The sequence below is a fragment of the Oryctolagus cuniculus genome, chromosome 2, assembly GCF_051225735.1.
Source record: "Oryctolagus cuniculus isolate XC-2025 breed Fujian yellow rabbit chromosome 2, ASM5122573v1, whole genome shotgun sequence".
Taxonomy (NCBI): domain Eukaryota; kingdom Metazoa; phylum Chordata; class Mammalia; order Lagomorpha; family Leporidae; genus Oryctolagus; species Oryctolagus cuniculus.
In genome coordinates, this window is record NC_142868.1 from 144,258,615 (window position 1) to 144,279,166 (window position 20,552).

General features: G+C 40.9%; 1 long non-coding RNA gene across 1 annotated transcript; it reads left to right on the top strand.

Annotated features, from left to right (window-relative positions):
- Positions 1-268: 268 nt before the first annotated feature.
- On the top strand, positions 269-7,957 carry LOC149128083 (uncharacterized). Its single transcript, XR_016229320.1, has 2 exons — positions 269-570; positions 7,542-7,957. It is a non-coding gene; the product is annotated as an uncharacterized LOC149128083 (long non-coding RNA).
- Positions 7,958-20,552: the final 12,595 nt, after the last annotated feature.

A 20,552-nucleotide genomic window follows, 5' to 3' on the forward strand; every position in this document is an offset into this window, starting at 1 on the left:
CTTTATACACATATGATTAACTCTATGTTAAGAGTTCAACAAATAGTATAAAAAAAAAAAAAACTGTTCCTCAACAGTTGAGATAAGGATTGTTTAAAGTCATTGCTTCTCAAAGTGTCAATTTCACTTCTATAGATTGCCTTTTAGGTGTTCTATTAGTTATCACAGGTCAGCGAGAACATATGGTGTTTGTCCTTTTGGGATTGGCTTATTTCACTGAGTATGATGTTTTCCAGATTCATTCATTTTGTTGCAAATGGCCAGATTTCATTTTTATTCTTACTGCTGTGCAGTATTCCAAAGTATACACATCTCATACTTTTTTAAATCTAGTCTTCAGTTGATGGGCATTTAGGTTGATTCCATATCTTATCTATTGTGAATTGAGCTTCAATAAACATGTAGGTACAGATAACTCTTTCATACGCTGATTTTATTTCCCTTGTGTAAATTTCCAGGAGTGGAATGGCTGGGTCACATGGAACATCTATGTTCAGATTTCTGAGGTATTTCCATACTGTCTTCCATAGTGGCTTTACCAGTTTACATTCCCATCAACAGTGGATTAAGGTACCTTTTCCCCCACATCTTCACTAGCATTTGTTGTTTGTTGATTTCTGTATGAAAGCCATTCTGACAGAGGGGAGGTGAAACCTCATGGTGGTTTTGATTTGGATATCCCTTATGGCTGTACATTATCTTTCTAGATTTTTGCTTTCCCTCCCCAGTACTTCATTCTGTAAGATCATGGATACAATAATTGCTTTTCCTAGTTTAAATATTCCTGTGTTTATTTTCCCTTTTCCTAGGAATGCTATTATACAAACTAAAATAAAAAAAGAAATAAAGGAAAGGAAAAAAGAAAATGTCAAGGAAGAGGCACTCATAAGAGAGGGCTAGTAGGAATCCACTGGATTCAATCATTCACTTGATACGAATTTATTGAGCACCTGTTGTTTGCCAGAAATGTTTGAGGCACTTGAAATACATCAGGTAACAAAACATAAGATTCCCTATGCTTGTGGTGCTCACATTTGCTCTGTTTATAAAAAAATATTTATTTATTTATTTGAAAGAGAATCACAGAAGAAATCTTATCTACTGGTTTGCTTCTTAAGTGCCTCCAATGGCCAGGGGTGGGTCAGGCCAAAGCCAGGAACCTGGAACTCAACCTGGTTCTCCCACATGGATGGCAGGGATCCAAGCACTTGCACCATTTCCTGCTGCCCCACAGTGTGCACATTAGTAGGCAAGTAGAATCAGGAGTGGAGCCAAAACTCTAACCCAAGCATTCTGTTGTGGGATATGAGGGCCTCTTAACTGCTGTACCAAACTCCTGTCTCCATATGTGCAATTTTGTATCACTTGAGAGTATGATTCATTTCTTTTTCATTTTGTAAGTTATAACATCACTGCTTGTAATTTGGGTCTTTTTGTGATCTGTTTCTGCTGATTGTGCTTTATGTCATGTCTGTATTATTTGATGAAACACAACTGAGTGTCTCAGATGTGATCATTTAAATGGTAAGTCAGTGACAGACTTGCTTCTCACCATATTGAAAACAAACTGAGAGGCTCACCATTTAAAGGTCACTGTTTTCATGGAGGCAAGGTTGTAGATCTGAATTTAAACTGAGCACAAAAAACCTTAAGGTTGTGCTCAACATACATATAGCACTGACAGATTCATAAGCAAGTCACAGGCATTGAAATTTCTCCAGGACTGTTGTACCTTTCGGTTAAAATGGCTGTTTAGGTGCTCTCTTCAAAACTGCAGAGAACCATTCACCCACAGACATTTTATACTGGGACTTTATTTTTTTATCCTACTGTTTCATTTTTTGCTTAATTGGGTATCAGATAGAGAAGCAAAATTAAATGAGAGCATAAATATTTTGAATAAGGAACTTACCTGAAAGACATATTTCATTTTTTAAAGTTAACTAAAGCCAGATCTGTGTGGTTAATCTTGTTAAAGAAATAAAATTTGTCTAAAAACCAAAACAAAAAGCAAACAAAAAAGAAACATGAAGCTCTACTACCAAATGTATACTCCTTTTTCCTAATAAAAATAGATATTATCATAATCACTGTCGATATATTCTCTAAAGTCTTTGTCTTGCTATACAGTCTATAAAAGCCTATGCACTTGTATTTTAAATCCAGTTTCTTCAGATGTCTGAATTTAAAACTTTTAAGACTCATATTAGAGCACAGAAATTGACTCTAAGATTCTAGTGATTTTTTTGCTTCAGTGAAGTTGAAGAGTGCACACATCTGAAAGATGCCTAATTTTCAGCTAAGCAACAACAGCAAAATACAGAACAGGATAAAGAGGATGACAAAGGAATATGATAAACCTTTCTTAAAATATAGCACTCTAGGGAAAAATTATCTGCAGGAGTGTTACATTGAAAAGTTTATAAATATTAAAATAGAAAAGCAGGTATATAGAATATAATATTTATGGGTTCTTAATTTATAAATGCCCATTTAGTACTCTTTCAAAATACAGACTTGACACTTTACCCTTCTTCAATAATGTATGAACTCAGCCCTCCACACCGGAGATGGGGAAAAGTGCCAAGCAATGGGAGTGAAGTCATTCTAAGTTGCCAGCCTAGGTGTGTTCAAGTGAAGCAAAGGAGAAGGAGGGAAGGAAAAGGAAATAATACCTCTTATATGAAAAGAGCCTGGGAGAAAAGAGAGAGAGAGAGAGATTTTTCTCTTTCTTTATCTACAAAACAAATTGTAACTAGCTTTGACTAGCAAGAATAGAATATGTTGTAATCTCCTTATAGATGTGAAAAAAACAGCTCAATGAAACATATTTGAAAAACAAATATGATGGATAAATAGAGTTTTTAAAGATTTTTTTTTATTTGAAAGTCAAAGTTACACACAGAAGGAGAGATAGATCTTCCATCTGCTGGTTCACTCCCCAGATGGCCACAACGGCCAAGGCTGGGCCAGTCTAAAGCCAGGAGCCAGTCACTTCTTCCAGGTCTTCTATGTGAGTAGCAGAGACCCAACCACATGGGCCATCTTCCATTGTTTTCCTGAGGCCACTAGCAGGGAGCTGGATCAGAAGTAGAGCAGCTGGGACTTGAACTGGTGCCCATGTGGGACATAGACATTGCAGCTAAGCCACAATGCCGGTCCTGAGAAATCGATTTTTTTTTTTGGACAGGCAGATTTAGACAGTGAGAGAGAGAGAGAGAGACAGAGAGAAAGGTCTTCCTTCCGTTGGTTCTCCCCACAAATGGATGGCTGCTGTGGCTGGCGCGCTGCGCCGGTCTGAAGCCAAGAGCCAGGTGCTTCCTCCTGGTCTCCCATGCAGGTGCAGGGCCCAAGCACCTGGGACATCCTCCACTGCACTCCCGGGCCACAGCAGAGAGCTGGACTGGAAGAGGGGCAACTGGGACAGAATCCGGTGCCCCAACCGGGACTAGAACCCGGGGTACCTGTGCCACAGGTGGTGGATTAGCCTAGTGAGTCGTGGCGCCAGCTGGAGAAATAGATTTTTTAAGAAATAGTTTTAAATGTATAAAGAAGATACTTTCATTTGTTTAACATTGTCATTTATTAAACACTTGTTATGATGAGCACAGCCAAACTATACTATATAGACAAGCTCTTCAGAAAGTTCATGGAAAATATTCATTATGAAAAAAACCAGAGCTATTAGGCAAGAAAAAGAAATTAAAGGGATGCAAATTGGGAAGGAAGAAGTCAAACTATCCCTCTTTGCAGATGATATGATTCTTTACTTAGGGGACCCAAAGAACTCTACTAAGAGACTATTGGAACTCATAGAAGAGTTTGGCAAAGTAGCAGGATATAAAATCAATGCACAAAAATCAACAGCTTTGTATACACAGGCAATCCCAAGGCTGAGAAAGAACTTCTAAGATGAATCCCATTCACAATAGCCACAAAAACAATCAAATACCTTGGAATAAACTTAACCAAGGATGTTAAAGATCTCTATGATAAGAATCACAAAATCTTAAAGAAAGAAATAGAAGAGGATACCAAAAAATGGAAAAATCTTCCATGCTCATGGATTGGAAGAATCAACATCATCAAAATGTCCATTCTCCCAAAAGCAATTGATAGATTCAATGTGATACCAATCAAGATACCAAAGATATTCTTCTCAGATCTAGAAAAAATGATGCTGAAATTCATATGGAGACACAGGAGACCTCGAATAGCTAAAGCAATCTTGTACAACAAAAACAAAGCCAGAAGCATCACAATACCAGATTTCAGGACATACTACAGGGCAGTTGTTATCAAAACAGCATGGTACTGGTACAGAAACAGATGGATAGACCAATGGAACAGAATAGAAACACCAGAAATCAACCCAAACATCTACAGCCAACTTATATTTGATCAAGGATCCAAAACCAATTCCTGGAGCAAGGACAGTCTATTCAATAAATGGTGCTGGGAAAACTGGATCTCCACACGCAGAAGCATGAAGCAAGACCCCTACCTTTCACCTTACACAAAAATCCACACAGCATGGATTAAAGACCTAAATTTACAACCCAATACCATGAAACTATTAGAGAACATTGGAGAAACCCTGCAAGATATTGGCACCGGCAAAGACATCCTGGAAAAGACCCTAGAGGCGCAGGCACTGAAAGCCAAAATTAACTTTTGGGATTGCATCAAATTGAGAAGTTTCTGTACTGCAAAAGAAACAGTCAGACGAGTGAAGAGGCAATGTACAGAATGGGAAATAATATTTGCAAATTATGGTACAGATAAAGGATTAATAACCGGAATCTACAAAGAGATCAAGAAACTCCACAACATCAAAACTAACAACCCACTTAAGAGATGGGCCAAGGACCTCAATAGACATTTTTTTTTTGACATGCAGAGTGGACAGTGAGAGAGAGAGAGAGAGAGAGAGAGAGAGAAAGGCCTTCCTTTGCTATTGGTTCACCCTCCAATGGCCGCCACGGCCGGCGCGCTGTGGCTGGCGCACCACACTGATCCAATGGCAGGAGCCAGGTGCTTCTCCTGGTCTCCCATGCAGGTGCAGGGCCCAAGCCATTGGGCCATCCTCCACTGTACTCCCTGGCCACAGCAGAGAGCTGGCCTGGAAGAGGGGCAAACGGGACAGAATCCGGCGCCCCGACTGGGACTAGAACCCGGTGTGCCGGCGCCGCAAGGCGGAGGATTAGCCTAGTGAGCCACGGCGCCGGCCTCAATAGACTATTTTTCAAAAGAGGAAATCCAAATGGCCAATAGGTACATGAAAAAATGTTCAAGTTCACTAGCAATCAAGGAAATGCAAATCAAAACCACAATGAGGTTTCACCTCACCCCAGTGAGAATGGCTCACATGCAGAAATCTACCAACAACAGATGCTGGCGAGGATGTGGGGAAAAAGGGACACTAATCCACTGTTGGTGGCAATGCAAACTGGTTAAGCCACTACGGAAGTCAGTCTAGAGATTCCTCAGAAACCTCAATATAACCCTACCATTCAACCCAGCCATCTCACTCCTTGGAATTTCCCCAAAGGAAATGAAATTGGCAAACAAAAAAGCAGTCTGCATCTTAATGTGTATTGCAGCTCAATTCACAATAGCTAAGGCCTGGAATCAACCTAAATGCCCATGAACAGTGGACTGGATAAAGAAATTATGGGGTATGTACTCTTTAGAATACTATACCGCAGTAAGAAACAACGAAATCGCGTCATTTGCAACAAAATGGAGGAATCTGGAACACATCATGCTGAGTGAAATAAGCCAGTCCCAAAGGGACAAATATATGTTCTCCCTGATCGGTGACAACTGACTGAACACCAAAAAGGAAACCTGTTGAAGTGGAATGGACACTATGGGAAATGGTGACTTGATCAGCCCTTGCCTTGACTGTTGATGAATAACTTAATACCTTATCCCTCCTTGTATTTTTTTTGTTTGTTCTACTTAATACTATTGGTTGAATTCTCTAATTAATACACAGTTATTCTTAAATGTTGATACTTAACTGAAAAAATGATCCCTGTTCAATATAAGAGTGGGAATAAGAGAGGGAAGAGATGTGCAATTTGGGACATGCTCAAGCTGACTTACCTCAAATGGTAGAGTTAGAAACATACCAGGGGATTCCAATTGAATCCCATCAAGGTGGCATGTACCAATGCCATCTCACTAGTCCCAGTGATCAATTTCTGTTCACAATTGATCATAATGATAGGACTAAGAGTCAAAGGGAGCACATAAACAAGACTAGTTGGCCGGCGCCGCGGCTCACTAGGCTAATCCTCCGCCTAGCGGCGCCGGCACACTGGGTTCTAGTCCTGGTCAGGGCGTCGGATTCTGTCCTGGTAGCCCCTCTTCCAGGCCAGCTCTCTGCTGAGGCCCGGGAGTGCAGTGGAGGATGGCCCAGGTGCTTGGGCCCTGCACCCCATGGGAGACCAGGAAAAGCACCTGGCTCCTGGCTCCTGCCATCGGATCAGCGCGGTGCGCTGGCCGCGGCGGCCATTGGAGAGTGAACCAACAGCAAAGGAAGACCTTTCTCTCTCTCTATCACTGTCCACTCTGCCTGTCAAAAAACCAAAAACAAAACAAAACAAAACAAAAAAAAACAAGACTAGTGTCTGAAAATACTAACTGATAGAATAAAAAAGGGAGAGAATGATCCAACATGGCAAGCAGGATACACAGCAGACTCATAGAATGGCGGATGTCCTAAACAGCACTCTGGCCTCAGAATCAGCCCTTAAGGCATGCGGATCTGGCTGAAAAGCCCATGAGAGTATTTCAGGCATGGAAAGCCAAGACACTCTGGCAAAAAAAAAAAAATAACCTAAATGAAAGATCTCTGTGAGTGAGATCCCAGTGGAAAGAACGGGTCATCAAAGAAGGAGGTACCTTTCTCTGAAGGGAGGAGAGAACTTCCACTTTGACTATGACCTTGTCTAAATATGATCAGAGTCGGCGAACTCAAAAGGCTTCCATAGCCTTGGCAACTTATGACTGGAGCCTAGGGTGATTACTGATGCCATAAACAAGAGTGTCAATTTGTTAAGTCAACAACAGGAGTCTCTGTGCACTTACTCCTCATGTAGGATCTCTGTCCTTAATGTGTTGTTCAATGTGAATTAATGCTATAACTAGTTTTGAAACAGTATTTTTCACTTTGTGTTTCTATGTGGGTGCAAACTGTTGAAATCTTTACTTAATATATGCTAAACTGATCTTCTGTATATAAAGATAATTGAAAATGAATCTTGATGTGAATGGAAGGGGAGAGATAGTGGGAGATGGGAGGGTTGTGGGTGGGAGAGAAGTTATGGGGGGGAAAGCCATTGCAATCCATAAGCTGTACTTTGGAAATTTATATTCATTAAATAAAAGTTAAAAAAATTGAGGTTTCTCAGAAGAAACACACCAAAAGCATTAGGATTCATGCCTGGGTTTGCTAATTTTAAAGTCTATATACTGAGCACACCATTGATTGCTCATACGCTTTCTTTCTTTCTTACTTTTTTTTTTGACAGGTAGAGTGGACAGTGAGAGAGAGAAAGGTCTTCCTTTTTCCGTTGGTTCACCCCGCAATGGCCACTGCAGCCAGCACACTGCGGCCGTCGCACCGCGCTGATCCGAAGCCAGGAGCCAGGTGTTTCTCCCGGTCTCCCATGCGGGTGCATGGCCCAAGCACCTGGGCTATCCTCCACTGCACTCCCGGGCCACAGTAGAGAGCTGGACTGGAAGAGGAGCAATTGGGACAGAATCCAGTGCCCCGACCAGGACTAGAACCCCGGGTGCTGCGCCGCAGGCGGAGGATTAGCCTATTGAGCCAGAGCTCTGGCTGCTCATACACTTTCAATACTGAGATTTGAATTCAAGTAGTACCATATCATTGTATACATAGTTTATAATTTTTAGTTTATAAAAATAAAGTCTTTAAAACTAACTCTGATTGCCAAAATTTGTGTTGAGTTACTACGCCTAAAGTTTTGGTAAGTTGTTTCTTTGTTGTCACTTTTTATTGCAACAAGATATCCATCATGATTTTCCTCTAGAAGTGGTATAAAAAAATTCCAAATAGAGATTTTTTCCCCCAAATATTCAGAATTTTTCAGAATCTTTGAAAGGTTATTTCTTGCATTTTAAATCTACACTCTTAGAGAGACAATGACCTTTTTAAAAAAGATTTATTTATTTTAAAGCCAGAGTTACACAGAGAGAGGAGAGGCACAGAGAGAGGTCTTCCATCCAATAGTGGTTCACTCCTCAGATAGCCGCAATGGCCGGAGCTGCGCCGATCCAAAGCCAGGAGCCAGGAGCTTCTTCTAGGTCTCCCACGTGGGTGCAGGGGCTGGTCATCTTCTCCTGTTTTCCCAGGCCATAGCAGAGAGCTGGAATGGAAGAGGAGCAGCCGGGACCAGAACTGGTACTCACATAGAATGCCAGTGCTTCAGGCCAGGGCTTTAACCCGCTGCACCACAGCGCTGGCCTCGGACTTTACATTCTATGTAGAGGATTCCCATCCATTTTTTTTTTTTTAAGATTTATGTATTTATTTGAAAGGTAGTTACAGAGAAAGAGGGAGAGACAGAGAGATATTATCCATCCATTGATTCACTCCCCAAATGGCCATAATGGCCAGAGCTGGGCCAGCCCAAATATAGGATCCAGGAGTTTCTTCTGGGTCTCTGACGTGGGTGCTGGGGTCCAAGCGCTGGGGCCATCTTTGCTGTATTTATTAGCAGGGAGCTGGGTCTGAAATGGAGCAGCCCAGACTTGAAGCAGTGCCCTTATGGAATGCCAGAATCACAGGCTGTGATTTAACCCACCATGTTACAACGCCTCCCTCCTCCACTCTCACCCCCAATCCATTTCTAAACTGATTTCCTTTGTGGAGGAAGGAATACATGGTAACTACTTGGCCTGGTTTTCAGGTCTTCCATGTTGTTTGTTTTTGTTCTATTTTGTTCTTTTAGAGTCTAAATGGGTGACATTACACTGGAGTCTGAATACCTACTTATTTTCTTTATCACTTCCATTTTATCTGAAGTTAGTTACCATAATAAATAATGTTCCCTGAGCTGTGCATATATTATCCATCAGTACTAGGAAACAAAGAAATATGTGTTGTCCTGTAAAGGCTGCTGTTAAACAAAGCCACAGATGTCTTGAATCAGACCTTGTTCTGATTAAAACACTGTGATTCTCTTTCTGAGGTTGCCTTCCAACTGCTACATTTCAGCCCCTACATCTGATTAGTCCAAATGTGTCCTTGGGAGTTCTGTGCTTAGGAAGAAAAGCATGTAACAGGAAAAAAAATTAACTTCTCTATAACTGAGGATAATAATGTTCAGCTTGATTCACCAATGGGGTATGCTTCTGATGAAGACCAGAATAACCTTCTATCTGTTTCTCCCAGATTATATTCTGGTGGCTACAGTCCTGCATGACCACAAGAGAAATCTTTCCTCTAGCTTCTTTGGTGTAGGAAATTTCCCTCAGGGTAAAGAGAGACGTACAATAGTCACTGATTAAACAGAGCTGTATTAATCCAGTTCTCCTCTGGGCCAAGACTGGGAAGTTCATTGACTGCCAACTACTCTTTGGCATCACACATTTGTGGCTTATGCAAGACACAGCCAGACAGCTGTGCATAGCTGAAAACATGAGTGCAGAGGCACAACGCTGGAAATAACATAAAAGACAAAGTTTCCTAGGTTATTTGGAGCCTAGAAAATAGCTGTGGAAGTATTATAGGTAGGTTGGGGAAGGAACTCGAGATCAAGAATACTGTGTACCCATCAAGGTGGCATGTACCAATGCCATCTCACTAGTCCAAGTGATCAATTTCAGTTCACAATTGATCATAATGAAAGGACTAAGAGTCAAAGGGAGCACATAAGCAAGTCTAGTACCTGCTAATACTAACCGATAGAATAAATAAAGGGGAGAGTGATCCAACATGGGAAGTGAGATACTCAGCAGACTCATAGAATGGCGGATGTCCTAAACAGCACTCTGGCTCAGAATCAGCCCTAAAGGCATTCCGATCTGGCTGAAAAGCCCATGAGAGTATTTCAGGCATGGAAAGCCAAGACACTCTGGCAAAAAACAAAACAAAACAAAACAAAACAACTAAATGAAAGATCTCTGTGAGTGAGATCCCAGTGGAAAGAACAGGTCTTCAAAGAGGGAGGTGCCTTTCTCTGAAGGGAGGAGAGAACCTCCACTTTGACTATGACCTTGTCTAAACAAGATAAGAGTCGGAGAACTCAAGGGGCCTCCATAGCCTTGGAAACTCATGACTGGTGCATAGGGAGATTACTGATGCCATAAACAGGAGTGTCAATTTGTAAAGTCAACAACAGGAGTCACTGTGCACTTACTCCTCATGTAGGATCTCTGTCCTTAATGTGCTGTACATTGAGGCTTAATGCTATAACGAGTACTCAAACAGTATATTTCACTTTGTGTTTCTATGGGGGTGCAAACGCTTGAAATCTTTACTTAATGTATACTAAACTGATCTTCTGTTAAAAAAAAAAGAAGAAATTAGCAATTCCCAACTTGACTCTCGCTGGGATTAAACATGACAATAGGTCTGATCTGATTCCATCATCATTCAAAAAATCATCTATTATTTTTCACTTTATGTTTCTGTGTGGGAGCAAACTGTTGAAATCTTTACTTAATGTATGCTAAACTGATCTTCTGTATATAAAGAGAATCGAAAATGAATCTTGATGTGAATGGAAGGGGAGAGGGAGTGGGAAAGGGGAGGGTTGCGGGTGGGAGGGACAATATGGGGGGGAAGCCATTGTAATCCATAAGCCATACTTTGGAAATTTATATTCATTAAATAAAAGTTAAAAAAAAAGAAAAAAAAAGAATACTGTGTAAGTCATCTTTGTATGCCATGAACCCTAACTATTTAATGAATTATTAGAAAAACATGTCAGTGATAGACAGTATAGCACAGTGGATTAAGCTGCCACTTGGGATACTCACAATTCATGTTGGAGTGCTGATGTGAGTTCTGGTTGCTCAGTTTCTGATCCAGTTTCCTGTTAATGCATCCTGGGAGGCAGCGGATGGTGACTCAAGTGCTTTGAGTTCCTGCCAGCCATGTGGGAGGCCTGGATGCAGTTCCAGACTCTTGACTTTGGCCTGGCCCAACCCAGGCTGTTGCAGGCATTTGGGAGATGAAACAGCAGATGAAAGATATCTCTCTCTCAATGTGCCTTTCAAGTCTATGAAAATAATATTAGAAGAAAATGTGTCATAAATGATAATGACATTGATTTTAAGAATTAGTTCTTTGAATGATTTTGGAAAAAGAAATGAAGGGATAATTCAACATATAGACCTTATTTATTATGAAAGTAGACTCAGCTCACACAGTAGATTAGAAGTTGAATGTGAAAAAGATTTTAGATTTTTTTTGCCAATTTTTTTTGACAGGCAGAGTTAGACAGAGAGAGAGACAGAGAGAAAGGTCTTCCTTCTGTTGGTTCACCCCCCAGATGGCTGCTATGGCCAGCACACTGCGCCGAACCGAAGCCAGGAGCCAGGTGCTTCCTCCTGGTCTCCCATGCGGGTGCAGGGCCCAAACACTTGGGCCATCCTCCACTGCCTTCCCGGACCACAGCAGAATCTGGCGCCCCAACTGGGACTAGAACCCGGGATGCCGGCGCTGCAGGCAGATGATTAGCCTAGTGAGCCACGGCGCCAGCCGCCATTATTTTCTACCCATTTGAGGAAGTAGTTCGAGAAGTTATTGCAAAACCTGCTTCCTCTTATTGCAGGAGAAACTGTATACTATTTAATCCTCACAAGGTACTGAATAGACACCAAGCCCTATTCTCTGTCCCAAAGAAATACTCACTTGGGATAAGCAGTAATGGTTCATCCTCAGCAAGAAGGTGTGGGCACTGCTGCTGCCACCTGGGGTCAACCTGCCTGCTCACCCATAGCAGGAGCATGTTGCCACTCAGGCTCACGTGGGTCAGAATATGCCAGGATGCTTTCAGAATATTGGAATTGTGGTTGGAAGCCATAGCAATTCATCATATCATAAGCATGTATATAATAGGTTACACATTTCTGAAAACAATTCCAGCATTTTCACAGTTTCTGCAGGTCTTTAAACTCTTGAGAAGACTTTTGCTTAATCCTAGTAATTTAACTAAAAGTAGTTTCTCAGTTCTGAACCTTCTTATGAGTTTACTATTACTTATCTTATTGCACCTGTCTCTACCCTTCAATGAGAGTTAACTGTGTACAATATTGGTATTCAAAGAAGAAAAAAAATTTCCCTTTTTTAGTGTGGTGTTTTTCAGTTGAAAGAGAACAATGTATTTCCTAGGCACCAGGAGGGAAGTAGAAACATAAATCACTTGAAAAAACATTTAGTATTATAATATCACATTTTATTTGGAAATGGAAATATATTATTTCATAACACAAACAACAGGAAGTAAAACTTGAACAAAAATTTGGAACTGGCAATAATATGCAGAAGATGCAGGGATTCTTAGTCAAAAGGGAGGTTGAGGATTAAGATACTTACATGTATCAATAGAGTATGAATTTTCAAAAAGCTGAGGAAAACGCTGCTCAGGCTGGTACGAGAGCCTTCTGTGTAAAGAGAGCATAAAATCTCTGCATCATAAGTTCTAGAATAGCAATTACACAAGTAGTAAACACAGGACACAGATTCCGAGTAGGGAGAAGTTAGGAGGCTACCCCAAAGTTAGGGACGTTTTGAAGAATGGACAGAGATTTCACAAATGGTGAAGGGAGAGATGGCCTGTAGGCAGAAGAAACACCATGTGGACAGACTGAGAGGCATGAAGGAGAAGACATACTCAGAAGGTATAAGCAGCTCTGTGGTGCCATAATTACAGGATGGGTCAGGTAAAGTTGAAGGAACTAGAATAGAAATATTGTGAAAGGGACGTAAAAGCATATTAGGAGTTCAATGTTCAGGGCCAGCGTTGTGGCATAGGAGGTAATGCCACTGCCTACAACACCAGTATCCATACGGGTGCCAGCTCTTGTCTCAGCTGTTCTACTTTCTATCCAGTTCCCTGCTAACGGCCTAGGAAAAGCAGTGGAAGATGGTCCACGTGTTTGGGCTCCTGCCGCTAACATTGAAGACCTGGATGAAACTTCTGGCTTCAGCCTGGCCTAACCCTGGCCATTGTGGTCGTCTGAGGAGTGAACCAGGGGATGGAAGATCTCTCTCTCCCTCTCTCTTTTTTTCCCCTCTCTCTCTGTAACTCTGATTTTCAAACAAATAAATAAATATTAAAAAAAAAAGTTTTTCTAGTTCTAACACGACATCGGGGCTTTTAGCTGTGAATAACCTCATGGCATTCTGCATGAATTCTTGCTGTGTGTTCTGAAGTCTGACATTTCAGTTACTCTTAAATTTGGACTCAGATTTCTTTGCTTTTCAGTTTACTCAAAGTTGCTATTTTTTATAGTGACAATTTATTTATTTATTTAAATATATGCAGAACTATACAACTTCTTCCTCTCTTATTCCCATTCTTATTTTTTACTGGGATCTATTTTCACTTGACTTTATACACATATGATTAATTCTATGTTAAGTAAAGAGTTCAACCAATGGTATTAAGAAGGAAGAGGGGGAAAAAACTGTTCCTCGACAGTCAAGACAAGGGCTGTTCAAGTTATTGCTTCTCAAAGTGTTGATTTCACTTCTACAGGTTTCCTTTTAGGTGCTCTGTTAGCTGTCACAGATCAGGGAGAACATATGGTATTTGTCCCTTTGGGACTGGCTTATTTCACTAAGTATGATGTTTTCCAGATTCATCCACTTTGTTGCAAATGACTGGATTTCATTTTGCTTACCACTGTGTAGTATTCCATAGAGTACATATTCCATAATTTCTTTATCCAGTCTTCAGTTGATGGGCATTTAGGTTGATTCTGTGTCTTAGCTATTTTGAATCGAGCTGCAATAAACATGGGGGTGCAGATAACTCTTTTATTTGTTGATTACATTTACATTGGGTAAATTTCCAGGAGTGGGATGGCTGGCTCATATGGTATGACTTTATTCAGACTTCTGAGGTATCTCTAAATTGTCTTCCAAAATGGTTTTACCAGTTTGTATTCCCACCAACAGTGGATTAGGGTACCTTTTTCCCCACATCCTCACCAGCATTTATTGTTTGTTGATTTCTGTGTGAAAGCCATTCTAACTGGTATGAGAGGAAACCTCATTGTGGTTTTTATTTGCATTTCTCTTGAGGCTAGTGTTCTTTTTTTCATGTGTTTTTTGGCCATTGGATTTCCTCTTTTGGAAAATGTCTGTTTAAGTCCTTGGCCCATTTCTTTCTTCCTTTTTTTTTTTTAAGATTTATTTATTTACTTGAAAGTCAGAGTTACACAGAGAGAGAAGGAGGAGCAGAGAGAGAGAGAGCAAGGTCTTCCACCTGCTGGTTCACACCCTAATTGGCCACAACAGCTGAAGCTGCACCAATCCGAAGCCAGAAGCCAGGAGCTTCCTCTGGGTCTTCCCATGTGGGTGTCAGGGCCCAAAAGCCTGGACCGTCTTGTACTGCTTTCACAGGTCACAGCAGAGAGCTGGATTGGAAGTGGAGCAGCTGGGACTTGAACCGGCGCCCATATGGGATGCCAGTACCACAGGCGGCAGCTTTACCCACTATTCCACAGTGCCAGTCCCTGGCCCATTTCTTAATTGGGTTGTTTGTTTTGTTGTGAAGTTTCTTGATCTCCTTATATATTCTGGTTATTAGTCCTTTGTCAGTTGTATAGTTTGCAAATAATTTCTCCCAATCTGTCAGTTTCCTCTTCACTTTCCTGACTATTCATTTTGCAGTACAGAAGTTTCTCAATTTGATATAATCCCATTTGTTAATTTTGACTTTTATTGCCTCTGCCTTTGGGGGACATTCAGTCATATTATTAGACCTACTAAATGAGGATCTTAAAGGAAGAGACCAGGCATTATCATTAAAAAAATAAAAATAGGGAGGATATTTGGTGTAGCAGTTAAGACTCTACTTGGGACAACTACATCCCATATCAGAGCACCTGTTTTGAGTCCTCCTATGTTTCTGATCCAGCTTACTGATAATGCACACCTTGGGAGGTAGCAGATGATGGCTCATCTACTTGTATCCCTACCACCCACGGGGGAGACCTGGATTGAGTTCCAGGTTCCTGGCTTTGGTCGGGCCCAGCCCTGGTTATTTCCTCTTTCAATCCAGCTCTCTGCTATGGCCTGAGAAAGCAGTAGAAGATGGCCCAAGTGCTTGGGAATCTGCACCCACATGGGAGACTGGGAAGAAGCACCTGGCTCCTGGCTTTGGATCAGTGCAGCTCCGGCTGTTGTGGCCATCTGGGGAGTGAAACAATGGAAGAAAGACCTTTCTCTGTCTCTCCCTCTCACTGTCTATAATTCACCTCTCAAATAAAGAAAATAAATCTTAAAAAAAAAAAAAGAAGTAACAGGTGGAGTGATGCTTTGATATGGGGGTAGAGGGAAAGAATGGAGTTGAAAGTGACTCTAAATTATTCCAGTTTGGCCAACTGGGAGGAAGGTGGAACCAAAAGTCATGAATTTGGCTTTTGGCATTTGATGACTGTGTCTGAGTTGTCCACATGAAAATAGCAGAGCACTAGAAATAAAGCTATGGGCTCACAAGAGAGGGGTGACTGGAGAGAAAGAGCTGAGCATAAGAATATACACATAGGGGGTGGATTGAAATCTTTGGAGTAGATGAAATAAACTGGGGAGATCTTGTGGAGGGGAAAAAGAAGATAATTGAGGTTAGAACATCAAGAATAAGGAGTTTAGATGTAAGAGGGTTTAAAAAATATTTTTCTGTAAAAATGAAAGAAAAAAGGGTCTCTCTGCAGCTATTTTTTAATTTTACATTTGTCCCATGATGATAACTGATTCCACTGATGTTCAGTCTGATATTGAACACTTTGTGTCATAATCTTTGTTAGTGGATTTTGTGGTCCTTGAAAGATATTTCTGTAGTTTTTTTTGCCTTATGCAGTTTCTGTCCTACCATTTCCTAGGCTTTAATAATCTCATATAAAATTTTGCCTGATTTACTCTGCTTTTAGCCATGACATACTTCTGTTAGAGTAAGAATTCTTTTTAACCTGAAGTTCAGTTTTTCCTAGGCTTCTAACATGATTTTCTATACAGCCCCTAAAATATACAGTGACTTACTAAAATTTGTAATTCTCCATACCACTATTTCCTTACAAAATTCACATTTTTTATCAAAACTTCCAACACTGAAACAAAATGATGAAAGTTAAAATTTTTTCACTCTTCTAGACTAGTACTGAACTGAATTGTAGCTCTTTGGGCAAGGTTTGATTTATCTCAAAAATATTTTTGCATTGGTATTGGCATTTCTCTAAGCTTTTATATTCAATATTCATGCATTTGCTTGCACATGTGGAAAAAAAAAACACATCTCAGGGGCAGGTGTTTCCCTAGTGGTTGGGATGCCAGTTAAGACAACTGCATTCCATATTGGATGCCTGGGTTTGATAACAATCTCTGGCTCCTGACTCCAGTTTCCTGCTAGTGCAAACACTTGGAGATAGCAGATGATGACTCAAATAATTGAGTGCCTGCCACCCTCTCGGGACACCTGAATTGAGTTCCTGATTCCCAGCATCATTATGGCCCAACCCTGATTGTTGTGCACGTTAAGAAAGTGAACCAATGCATAGGATCCCACTCTCACTTTCTCTCTTTCTCTTCCTCTCTTTGTCTATCAAATAAACAAATAATAACATGTCTAAGGTTTACAAAAATTCTCTTCTTCAGTATCTTGTACGTTCTTTATGATTTACTGAAGTATAATATATTTACAAAAAAGCACAAAATTCTGAAGTGCTCAGCTTAAAGAATTTTTTCACTATTATATATATGTATATGTAATATCCACTTAAATAAAAAATAAAGCACTACTGGCAACTCAGGAACTCCTCCTTGCATGAGGTACTTCAAAAAAATTCATGGAAAAATGGAATTGAAAGATAATATGCATTTCCCATGAGCTTTATGAAGACCTTTTATATTCCTCCCAGTCACCCTCCCTGCTTTTTAAAAGACTCCCTATTTCTAAACTAGTAAGTTAGTTTTGCCTGTTTCTGAATGTCATATAAATGTTATACGATGTGTACTTCTTGTGTCTGGTTTCTTTCATTCAACATGCTTCTGAGATCTCCATATTCTTGCCTCTGTCATTGGTTTATTTCTTTGTGTTGCTGTTCCATTGTATGAATATGTTTCTATTTTTCCAGTTTAATGTTGTGAGTATTTGGATTATTTCCAGTTTCTGGTTATTAAAAATAATACTACTATAAACATTTGTAGTTGTCTTTTGGTGAACATATGTACACATTTTTTAAAAAGATTTATTTATATACTTGAAATTCAGAGTTACACAGAGAGAAGGAGAGGCAGATAGAGAGAGAGAAAGAGGTCTTCAATCCGCTGGTTCTCTCCCCAAATGGCTGCAACAGCTAGAGCTGGGCCAATCCAAAGCCAGGAGCCAGGAGCCTCCTCCGGGCCTCCCACGTGGGTGCAGAGGCCCAAGAACTTGGGCCATAGTTTCCTAGGCCATAGCAGGGAGCTGGATCTGAAGTGGAGCAGCCAGGTCTCGAACTGGCACCCATATGGGATGCTGACACTGCAGACGGCGGCTTTACACATTAAGTCACAGTGCTGGCCCCCCAGATTGTTGCATCCACTCGTCAGCTAAAACAAAATGTTACAAAAACTAGTGATAGTCATGCATGAAATTTATTGAAAATGAGAAGCAAATGAGAGACAAAATGAGAGGCAAGGTAACTGATCAGGTCTGGCCACCAATCGGGACCAACACTCCTTACCAGAGTGCTGCCCCCCATAGCAGGTTACACAGCTTTTTATAGTATTCTGTCCACTAGGGCTCACAATTTTGAACCAGATCCCTGGTATGCAATGAGCGATAAAAACCAGAATATGGTCATTAAGATAACAATATCAATCCCAATAACAGATCCAAGATGTGGTTGTAAGATAACAAACTCAATGACAGATCCAAGATAACAGTGAAGGACACGTTTCAGTCAACCTAGTTCCTGGGAATTTGGGCCCACATAGTTTCACAAGATACACCCTTAGCTGTTAGCAAGCAAAGTTAATATGTGCAGAAGCAAGAGATCTGCAATTAGCTTTTAGCCACACTCACTCCATTTTGATTCTGATTCTACAAGATCACACTTTGAGAACCACTATTTTTTTTTAATTTTTTAATTTTTTTTTTTATTTTTGACAGGCAGAGTGGACAGTGATAGAGAGACAGACAGACAGAAAGGTCTTCCTTTGCCGTTGGTTCACCCTCCAATGGCCGCCGTGGCCAGCGACTGTGGCCGGCATACGGCACTGATCCGATGGCAGAAGCCAGGTACTTACCCTGGTCTCCCATGGGGTGCAGGGCCCAAGCATTTGGGCCATCCTCCACTGCACTCCCTGGCCACAGCAGAGAGCTGGCCTAGAAGAGGGGCAACTGGGAAAGAATCCGGCGCCCCAACCAGAACTAGAACCTGGTGTGCCGGCACTGCAAGGCGGAGGATTAGCCTAGTGAGCTGCGGCACCGGCCGAGAACAACTATTTTGATCTTTATAGAGATCAAAATATTCCTATGGTGGTATTCCTACCACCATAACTTAGTTTTCTATTTCACTGTAATTTGTTAAGTTCTGTTCTTTATTATTTCCTTACTTTTATTAGATTGAACAAAATGAAATTACTGTTTTTATAGGTTGTAAACGTGACTGAATATAGTTTTGTTTGATTCACCCAACACTTCCTTTAGATTTAATTTGGTACTGTTTTCCTGACTTCTTCAAGTGATTTTCAGCCTTTCTTGTTTTCTAATATATTCATTTAAGACTACAGATAGGCGCTGGTGTTGTGGCATAGCGGGTGAAGCCACTATCTGCGATGCCAGCCTGACCCAGCTACCTGAGACTGGCTTGGGAAAAGCAGCAGAAGATGGCCCGAATGTTTGGTCACCTGCCACCCATTTGGGAGACTTGGATGAAGTTCCTTGCTTCAACCTGACCCAGCTTTGGCCATTGTGTGGCCATCTGGGGAGTGAATCAACAAATGGAAGATCTATCTGTCCCTCTCTCTGTGTAACTCTGATATTCAAATAAATAAGCAAATCTTTAAAAAAAATTACAAATAATCCTCCAAGTATAATTTAACTTGCACTTAGTTTGAGTGTTCTATTTCTATAATATGAAGCAAAATATCAACTTCAGTTCAAAAGTTTCCAATTTTTTTGTAGTTCCTTATTAGACTAATAGATTATTTAGAACTATTTAATTTCCAAGCAGTGGTTTTAAACTATCTTTCTTTCTTTTTTTTTTTTTTTTTTGACAGGCAGAATGGACAGTGAGAGAGAGAGAGACAGAGAGAAAGGTCTTCCTTTGCCGTTGGTTCACCCTCCAATGGCTGCCGCGCGCCGGCGCACCACGCTGATCCGATGGTAGGAGCCAGGTGCTTCTCCTGGTCTCCCATGGGGTGCAGGGCCCAAGCACTTGGGCCATCCTCCACTGCCTTCCCGGGCCACAGCAGAGAGCTGGCCCGGAAGAGGGGCAACCGGGACAGAATCCAGCGCCCCGACCGGGACTAGAACCCGGTGTGCCGGCGCCGCAAGGCGGAGGATTAGCCTAGTGAGCCACGGCGCCGGCCCTAAACTATCTTTCTATTATTGATTTCTAGCTTAATCCCACTGTGATCAGAAGACATGTTATGTATTATTTCAACAATCTGAAATTTGTTTAGACCACGACCCAAGAAATTAGACCCATGGTTCAGTTCAGTCAGCATTCCATGTGCAAGACTTTGTAAAACAAAATATCTTTTTAAATCTGTCAAATATTTTAGTTGTAACCTTAAATCCACATAAACTTTATTGTATAATTATCCTGGTTATATAATTTACACAATAAATTCATTCCACATATTTTTATGTTACTAAAATTCTCTACCTGCAGAAGTTTCAAGGTTCTGAGTTTCCTTTTCCCAGTGAAATGGTCCCATTATTACCATTTCTGTTGTCTTTCCTACTTAATACTATATGCCCTTGTGTGTTCTTATCCCTTACATAGAATTAGTTACTCATCAGCAATGTTTTTCATTTTCCTCCCACCAACCCTGACAAATGAATTATGGAAATGTGTGCAGTTGTGTCCCAACAGTGCAATTCAGTCATTTCAAAAAATTTCATGAAAACATTTAATATATTCCATAGAACCAGAAACAGCAAATAATTAACTAAACTGGGAGAAGTTCTTCCCAGAACTCCTCTGATGCTGGAAAACCTCTGCAATTTATTTATCTCCCCTCCCAGAAAGCCTGTTGCTTCTGAAGGTATCCCTGACTGTTGAAAGCACCTCCTTGGGCTAAGATGATGTCTGATTCCCTGAGGCTTCTCTCTGTTGCTTTGAAAAGAATC